Source organism: Quercus suber, unplaced genomic scaffold (genome assembly GCF_002906115.3).
Source record: "Quercus suber isolate HL8 unplaced genomic scaffold, Cork oak 2.0 scaffold_70, whole genome shotgun sequence".
NCBI classification, from domain to species: Eukaryota; Viridiplantae; Streptophyta; class Magnoliopsida; order Fagales; family Fagaceae; genus Quercus; species Quercus suber.
The window spans coordinates 1,568,624-1,578,646 of NW_027069535.1; positions in this window are offsets into that span (position 1 = coordinate 1,568,624).

Genomic DNA, 10,023 nt, shown 5'->3' on the forward strand with positions numbered 1-10,023 from the left:
GTTGTAATCAAGTTTTGTGGGAGGTCATATATACATATTTCTATAATTAAGATAGGTCACTTTTCCTCATGTTAATTGTGTATGTCTTGGTTGAATTGATCATTGAAGCTTCACATTAGACTAAGGCTCCGCTTGGGAGTTCATAAGGGAAAGGAATAAAATGAAATGGAATGATCATAAGAAAATGGAAAAGAATGGAATGAAATATATTTAAGTAAGGGAAAAGAATGGAATGGAATGGAATTAAGTAACCTTGATTGGATGTTTTAAAATAAAGGAATGGAAAAGAATGAAAATGAATGTAATGTAAGTAATCTTGTTTGGAAGCAGCATAAAAGGAATGGAATGAAATCATTTTATGACAATATTCCTATTAGACCATATTTTAAAATAAAGAGTTAAATATATAGGAATATTTTGGGAGTTTAGTAAAAAAATCATTAAATCTAATTTCATTCCCTTCCATTCCTCCCAATTTCAAGAGAAATGAAAATTTGAGATTTTAAGGGAATAGAGAGGAATGAGTGTTCCCTTCTACCCATTCCGTTCCCTCCTACTTAAACTCCTAAATAAGGGATTGAACTTTCCATTCCCTCCATTAAAACTCCCAAACGAGGGAATGGAAGAATATTATAAAATGATTCTTTTCATTCTTTTCCATTCCATTCCATTCCCTCCTCCCAAGCGAGGCCTAAGGATTATCTCATCTTTGGTACCTACACACATCACACATGTCTATGTTCAATGAATGTCTTATTCATTTTTGTGATTGTACTAGTTTAAATGTGTTGCACATGCTCAATTATATGTTGATTGAACACAAAAGGATTTTTGAGTGTTTTAGTTGTTTTTGAAAAGTGTTTTTAGTTTGAAAATTTTCAAAAATTGTGTAGCCTTGTTTTGGCAACTCTGCCTCGTGGGTTAAGCAAGTTGCAAGGCCCAATCGCGAGCTTACTTAGAAGCGTCTGGCAACTCTCTGGCAAGTCAAAGCCCCAGTCATGAAAAACACTTAGACAAATTTTTCAAATTTTGTCATACGGGTTTTTGGCGACTTGCACTAGCGACTTGTTTGCGACTCATTCCAGTTGCAAAAATCGCATGTTTTGTGCATTGAGGGTTATTTTCAAGGTAGTTTTCAAAAACTTTTTAGTTTTCCCTCGCATATTGTGACTGTTCATTGTCTCCCTCTTCAAAAACTACAAAACTTCTATTTTTCTTCACAAATCTTCAAGAAAAGGTATCGGTTCTTTCTTTTTATTAGAGTATTTCATATTTCTAACCTTTGATTTCTTGGATTTTGAGTTGTGTTGAGTTTTCAAAAATATGTTGTTTGAATATGGTTTGGGTATATTTTATTGAGTTTGTTGAATGGGTTTTGTTGGTTTTGATGGTATGATGCTTATACTACATGATTCTCATTTTTGTGTCTCATTGTCGAGGATTATACCCTGCCTGTGCTGTGCTATGCATATCATGCTCATGGTAAAATGTCTCATAGACATTTTCTTGTGCTTCTGTGGACTTCATGGATTACAGTGTGCTTAGCCATGCATAACATATGCTCACCACATGCACTTGTGTTTCCTAAGTGGTTCATTTAACATGGTTGAGTAATGTTTCTCTCTTTCTATCATTATAATTTTTTTTTACTAACATGGATCTAATGAAGTTTGTGTTTGTGTCTTGTGGTTTTGCAATTGGTTCTCTACTCTGTGTATGTTCTTTTGCAACTGTCTCATCGTTCCTCTCATGGAAAAGAACCAATGATTGATGTTCTATCATCCCCTATTTCAAAACAAACTCATCATTTGACCCATGACTCAAACAGTGAGAGATTCAAAACTCCCCTCGATTCTCAGACATACTCCAGCATTTTTGAAAAAACTCCTACTATGGTGGAATGGATTGTGAGATTTGATACCCTGGGAACGTCTTTTATTCCTAGGATTTTTGAAGAAAAAGATTGGGCTGATTTATTCAGGAACTTTGAGGATCCAATTGATAAACTAGTCATGGAGTTCTACTCAAATGCCAGATTTACTGGAGTTAAACTAAAGTGTTGGGTTCGAGGAAAGAAATTCATCATTACTCCAAATTACATTGTAGAGGTCCATTGGATCACTCGACTGGCAAATGTAGACCTCGCTCCATATGATGATAAGCTTCCTCAAGTGCAAGATATACTTCAAATTCTTGGGCTAGATCATGAGATTTCATCCAAAGGCACGTCTATTGGAACTGCAAAGTTTGCACCTGAACTGAAAACTCTCATTTTGATCATGTTCTTCAACCTTTATCCACTGTCAAACACTAGATTCATCAACCTTGGAAGAGCGTAGTTTCTATGTGATCTCATCACCAAAGTTTAAATTGACATTTCTGCTCACATCTTCCAGTTAATAGGGAGAACAGCAACAAGAAAAAGATGGAAATTATGGTACTTAAAGGGGTTCGTCCACCAAAATATGGAAAGACACTGGTTCGACTTCACCCACTGTCCATGATTTCTCTTCATGCAAGCAAAAGCCACTCTTCCAAAGCACCTAAGAGTGAATTTTTACCTCATGCCACTTCTTTCGGTCATGGCTCAACCACTCGTACTATGCCTATGCATACCGAGATAGCATCTCCTTACACTCCTGAGTTGCAGACGACTAGCACTCAGCCTATACATCCTAGCTCTCAAGCTGACAGGTTGAGCACTTTGATTGAGGGTTTGCATCAGCATAATTCTGGATTGGAAAATGTTCTCTACTCCACCAACAACCAAGTTCAAATGCGTCTCACAACCATTGAGACACAGTTAGATGCTAATCAACAAAAACTAGAGGACAACCTTTAGCTATTCATGCCAAAAAGGGGGAGAGCAACTCATTGTATATAGCTTGGATGATAGCATATAGTAAGGGGGAGAGCAACACAAGAATGGAAAGTATGCATATTGAAAGGAGGAGTTGTGTGAGCTCAAAAGGAGAATACTGATACATACACACATACTTTTGGCTTGTCTTGTTTTCAGCTTATGTGTTTATAGTTTTTTATAACTCTTGGTGTTTACATTGTGTTTTGTTTAAAACTGTTGGTATGTTGGTTTAATTATTTCAATTTATATTCAATACTTTATTATTTATACCTGTGCTTTGTAGCTCAGTACTTTTAGTTAATGTTATGCATTTTCTTTAGTACTTCACACTTATGCCCTTTTTGGATTTTATATCCTTGATGCAATTTCTTTGTGTTTTTGAATCGGTTGAGTGTTGGACATGCAAATGATACTTTGCATTGAGCTTATTAGCTTGCATGTCCGAATATTCATTCCTTGTGTGAACGATCATTGTGATCACTATTTATAGTGATTGTTCTTGTTTGGTCAAATTATGCTTTATTGCTATACTCTTTACTACTTGATCGCATTGTGCCTACTCTATATGCATTTCAAGATTTCTGCTTACAATGATCGTCTTGTGTTGTTGTTTTCAGGAAATACTTGTTCGTATGGTTCAAGAGCTTCATAACTTCTTGAATTAGGATGTGAGTGAGTTTTGGCAACTGTTCCCAACTCACATATTAAGTCTAGAGTCTGTTTTAGGGTTTTGTTACGGAATAGCCAAAGGGGGAGATTGTAAGATTGAATTTATTCAATCATGTGTTGGCTTTATTCTGTGCCAAATTTGCTTGCAATTTAGCAATTAGATACCTTGTATTTAGATGGAAATTATGTAAGGGTAGTGTGTGAGAGAGTGTGAAGAAATCTCAAAAAGTGTGCAATTCAAAGGAGTCTCGCGACTGGAAAGTCGCCAGAATGGCACACGTGTGAAGCATGCAAAGGGAGCTGAAGGGTCATGACAGTTGGAGCACTATAGGAGAAAACTTCCATTCTAGCTAGGCAGTTAGCTTACAACTCAAACTTGCGACTCGTTCCAGTCACGAGGCTGAGTTGCCAGAATGTCGTGTTTGTTAAAAACTGACTTTTCATATTTCTCATACACCCTAATATAAATACCTTTATACCCACAAAATGTAGAGTGCTTCTAGAGAGAATTTTAAAAGAGAAACCATAGAGAAAAATAAGATTGACTCATCCACAATTTTCATCTTTTGATTCTCAAAATTCCTCTACTTTCACCTTCTCCATTGACATATCCTTGAGAGGTACATTTAGTCAAATCCTTATCTCACTATACCCATATCAGTGAGGAGGAATCTTGGTGCTTGGGAAGCAATTCATAAGGGACCAATTCCTTTTGGTTTATGCAATAGGCTATTACGGGATTTGGTAAGCTATAGAAGAAAATGTTCGGCGTAACCCTATTGGAGCAAGAAACTTGGAGGGCTTAGGTGCACTAGGTAGATCAAGTTTAGAGGGTCTTCTGCTATTCACGTATCCCAACTTTATTCTCTAGTGAATTATTGACCACTTGGAGGGCAGTGAAGAGGTTTTTCGTTGAGTACTTTAGTTTCCTCTTCGATAACACATCGCTGTGTTATCTTTGTGTTTGCATCACTCTTCCTTTACTCTTTACCTTTTAATTACTACTGTAATTGTGTTAATTATGGTTTAGAGTGTTTTACTAATTTGGGTTTAGCTTATATTCATCATTCTGCACATATATTGTTTGTGTATAAGCTTGTGTTAGTAATTTTATATTTGAGGGTCTAAACGTTCATAGGTGTTTCACACCCTATTTGAACTTTCACATGAAACATAAAAGAGAATAAGGTGATTGAAAACTACCTCTTGTATGAGCACTCTTGTTTTTGAGAGGATGTTTTAGGGTTCAAAGAAACTTATTCAGTTATCTTTGAAACCTAAAAACCCTAATTTAATCAAAAAATCTCAGAGAGAATTAGCAAGCATCAGCAATTTGAGAACCTCAAAACGTATGCCTCTTAAAGTGTAGAAAAAAGTGATGAATTATGAGACCTAGGTCTCTATTTATAGAAGCCAGAAAACTCTAAAAAATAGCCCCAAAGTTTAGAATACAAATCAAGATTGATCCTTCTGCAAAAAGATCGAAAAGGGTGTGCCTTATCGTCACCTGAAAGCCGTTGGGCCAAAGCCTAAAAGATGCCAATTCGGCACTTTTAAAGTGTCGTTCAGCACTCCAAAAGTGTCGAATGGTGCTTTTGGATGCCAAACACTCTTTCGTGTTCTTGTGCCTTATGGACTCTCCTTCTAGGGTTTTTTGATCCAGTCCTTGCACCTAGACGTGTTTTCATCCACCGTACATGATTTCTTTTTATCTCTTTTCTTGATAAAGTTTAGATTATCCACAATTTTATTGTTATCCAATCATCCCTTTTATTCCTATGCATGCATCCCTATTTTAGACACTAATTATCAACCAATCACAAAATTATTTAATTAATTTTAATTGTTTAACCAATTAGAATTAATTTAAATTAATCACATGTGGTTGACTCTACCTAGATATAATGCATGTTGACCGTGCAAACTTGATCATGCGATATCTTTCGATCCGATGGTCTGATTTGGAAACCGGATACACCATTGCAATCGTTAGAACCTCAAGATTATTTTTATGATATGTAATGAATGAATTGATGCATGTAATGCCAAAATGAATTTTATTTTTTTTATTTTTTTTATTTTTTTATTTTATTTTTATTTTTTTGTGGATACATCCTTGTTGATTTGAACTAGTTTTACACAACAATTCCATTAAAATCATGTTATTAATATCATCTTAATATCTTATATCTTATGACATAAGATATTGAGATCACATTCAAGTTATCAATAAGGAACTAGATATTCATTTTATCAAAGTTAACGAGAAACACCCTTTTGTTGTTCACCATAACCAAAAGATGCATAATTTCAATAATAAAAAACCTATAATTCATCATCATCATCTCTTTCTCTCTCTATCTATCCTTCTCCACATTTTCCCAACAAATGGACAAATCATTAACAAAAACATCTAGTCTATCTTCCATTTCCTTAGAAACCATACAGAGCATAGTTTAAAAAGTGCATAATTTATAAACCCCAAATTCCTAATTTATTAGTATCTCTTACCAATTTTACCATAAACCAAACAAACTATTAACAAACAGCAAGTCCATCCATCCATACATTTCCTCATATACCAAACAGAACTTTCATTCATACATACATAGAAAATCCATAATTCGAGTCCAAATATTTCTAATTTCTTATCTCCTTCACCTCCCTTTCCCATCAACCCGATTACATTTACAATTTTACACACACAGACGCACACTCTTACCAATTTCATAGAAAATGCATAATGTAAAAGTCAACCACACACACACACACATGCAGTTACCAATTTCATAAATAAATAAAAAATGCATAATTTTAATGTCCAAAGATTTCTAATTGTTCATCTTCTCACCTCATTTATCTACAATTTTAGAAACCCAAAAATTCAAATTGGGTCCAATTTAGTAACATCATAGATACAACAACAAACAACAAAACACATATTGCGCCCCCTAAACTTTCATTGTCAAATAGCCCCATCATTGAAAAACCAAAAACCCAAGAAAAATATTTTATGAAAAACAAAAAGAAAAAAAGGTAAATAAGGCTGTGTTTGTTTCGTGTAAAACGTTTTCCAGAAAATACATATTTTCCGGAAATGCTATTTTCCGGAAAAGGAAAATATTTTTAAGTGTTTGGTTGAATTATGAAAATTGTTGTGGAAAATATTTTCATGCGTTTGGTTCTATTAGGAAAATGCTATTTTCCGGCAGCAAATTCCGGCAACAACACAACAACAACAACAACTCAGTTCATCAAACAACAACAACAACAACTCAGTTCATCAAACAACAACAACAACAACAATCAAATTAAAAAAACAACAACAACAAAAACAACAACAATCAAATTAATTTTTTTTTTTTTTTTTTTTGACTCTCTAGCTCCTTCTCTCTCGCACGAGGCGATGGGTCGGCGGTCGAAGGCGATGGGTCTGGTTCGTGGATCGGCGAGCTCGAGGAGGTGATGGGTCTAGGTCGACGACGAGGTGCGATGGCGCGATCGAGGAGGCGATGGCGCGATCGAGGAGACGACGAGGTCCGATCAAGGAGATGACGAGGTGCGATCGAGGAGACGTCGAGGTGCGATGGCGCGATCGAGGAGACGACGAGGTGCGATGGCGTGACTCGTGGATCTCGCGGTGCGACTCGTGGGTCTCACTGGGTCTCGCCGACGCGGTGCGAGTCGTGGGTCTCACTGGGTCTCGCCGACGCGGTGCGACTCGTGGGTCTCGCCGATGCGGTGCGACTCGTGGGTCTCACCGACGCGGTGCAACTGGTGGGTTCGTGGGTCGAAGGTCGCCGGTGATAGGCTCTGGGCTTGGAGCGCCGGTTCGTGCTCTCTCTGGGTCGAAGGTTGCTGGGTCTCTTCGTGCTCTCTTCTCTCTTTTCCGGAAAATTTCATTTGAAGTGAAAATAAATCCGGAAATCAATTTCACCCGTTTTTGGCATTATTTTCGATCAACCGGAAATGGTTTTCAGTTTGACCAAATTTGAAGGAATAGCCAAACACCCAATTTTTCGGAAAATAATTTCCGGAAACCGTTTGAAACCGAAACAAACGGACCCTAAATAAAGAGTGGAAGCTATACCGTTAGGGGCGTGTCAAGCGACTTAGGAAGGGAAGGAGTCCGAGGATGGCCGTGGTGGCTATGTCGTTGGAGGTGGTGGTGTCAGCAGCAGAAGGCAAGGCCGATGGAGTGTAAGGGAGAGTGAGGGAGGGAGTAAAGGAGAAAAACGTTGTCGAAGGACTGTTGGACGGCAGGGAGAATGGTGGTGACTCAGCAGTCTGAGCGGCGAGGGTACAGAGATGAGAGTGAGGGAGAAGGAGGTAGAGAGTGTTTGGGTGGGCAATCCGATGGTTTGATTTGAGTGAGAGAGTAAAGAGACCCCAAATTTTTACCAAGTGTTTTGGTGAGAACCGAAGAGTTTTAGAGGGAATTCAGCAAATGTTTATTGTGACAACATTTTGACCTATTACAACGGATTTGAAGCTGCTACAATAAAGAAAGAGTAGGCTATGCTTTATTATGACGGGAATATAACTTGTTGTGACGAAAATCAAGCCCACCTTAATAGCTCTTTATGGATTTTTTTAATAAAATAATATTAATTCATCAAATTAATAAAATAGAATTTAATAATTAAAAAATTATAATTTAATCCTACAAATTAACAAATATATAATTTAGTACTTCAAATTACTAAAACGAAATTTAATAATACAATTGTCAATAAAATATAATTTACTAATTAACAACAATATAAATAATACTTCCAATTATGTAAATATATTTTAATACTACACATTAATTGAGTATAATTTATTAATTAATAAGATTTAATATAATACTTCAAATTAATAAAATATAATTTAACACTACAAATTAATAAAATGAAATATATTAATTAATAAAAATATATTTTAATAATTTAATTTAACAAAATTTAATTTAATTTAATACTTCAAAATATTTTAAAATATTTTAATTTTATACTTTAAATTAATAAATATAATTCCTCACTACAAATTACTAAAATATAATGTAATTACTAAAAAAAAAATGGTAAGATGAGATTGAGGACCAAAAAATTAAAATATTATTTAATATTATTTTGGAATGACTAAAATACCCCTAAAACTAAAAGAAGGCCAACTTACCTCCATAACTGTAGAAAATAACCGAAACACCCCTGCCACCCAAAAAATGGTTGAAACACCTTGAAGTAAGAAAAATAGCTGAAATACCTTTGAAGCCTAGAAAAAGACCACAATACCCTTGAATCCTAAGAAAACGCCAAAATTGGAGGAAATATAATGTATTATTCAATGAAAACGACTGAAATATCCCAAAGACTAAAAGAAGGCCAACCTACACCACAAACTCAAAAAATGGCTAAGACACCCCTACCACCCAAAAAATGACTAAAATACCCCCGAAACAAGAAAAATAACTGAAATACCATTGAAGACTATAACACGAACACAATACCCTTGAATCATACAAAAAAACCAAAATTGGAAGAAATATAATTCAATATTCATTTAAAAACAACTATAATACCCCTAAGACTAAAAGAAGGCCAACCTTCCCCACAAACTCAAAAAATGGCTCAAACACCTCTACCACCCATAAAATGACTGAAATACCCCCGAAACAAGAAAATAAATTGAAATACCATTGAAGCCTATAAAAAGACTACAACACCCTTGAATCATAAGAAAAAACCAAAATTGGAGGAAATATAATTTAATATTCATTTGAGAACGACTAAAATACTCCTAAGATTAAAAGAAGACCAACCTACCCCACAAACTCAAAAAATGGCTTAGACACCCCGACAATCCAAAAAATGCTTGAAATACCTCCAAAGTTCGAGAAATAACTTAAATACCATTGAAGCCTTAAAAAAGACCACAATACCATTGAATCATAAGAAACAACCAAAATTGGAGGAAATATAATTTAATATTCATTTAAGAACGACTGAAATACCCCTAAGATTAAAAGAAGGACAACCTACCCCACAAACTCAAAAAATGACTGAGACACCCCTACCACCCAAAAAATGATTGAAATACCCCTGAAGCAAGAAAATGGCTGAAATACCTTTGAAGCCTAGAAAAAGACCACAATACCCTTGAATCCTAAGAAAACACCAAAATTGGAGGAAATATAATGTATTATTCAATGAAAATGACTAAAATGCCCCTAAGACTAAAAGAAGGCCAACCTACCCCACAATAAACTCAAAAAATGGTTGAGACACCAAAATACCCCGACAGCTGAAAATGAACCAAATACCCCATATGCATTAAAAATGTCCACCATGCACCCTAAGCCAAAAGGTGACCAAAATGCCTTGAAAACTTTGAAAAGGATAAAAGTACCCCTAAACCCTAAAAATGACCAAAAATACACTCTACAACTAAAAAAATTACCCAAATACCCCCGTAAACGCCAAAAAAAAAAAAAAAAAAAAAAAACCAAA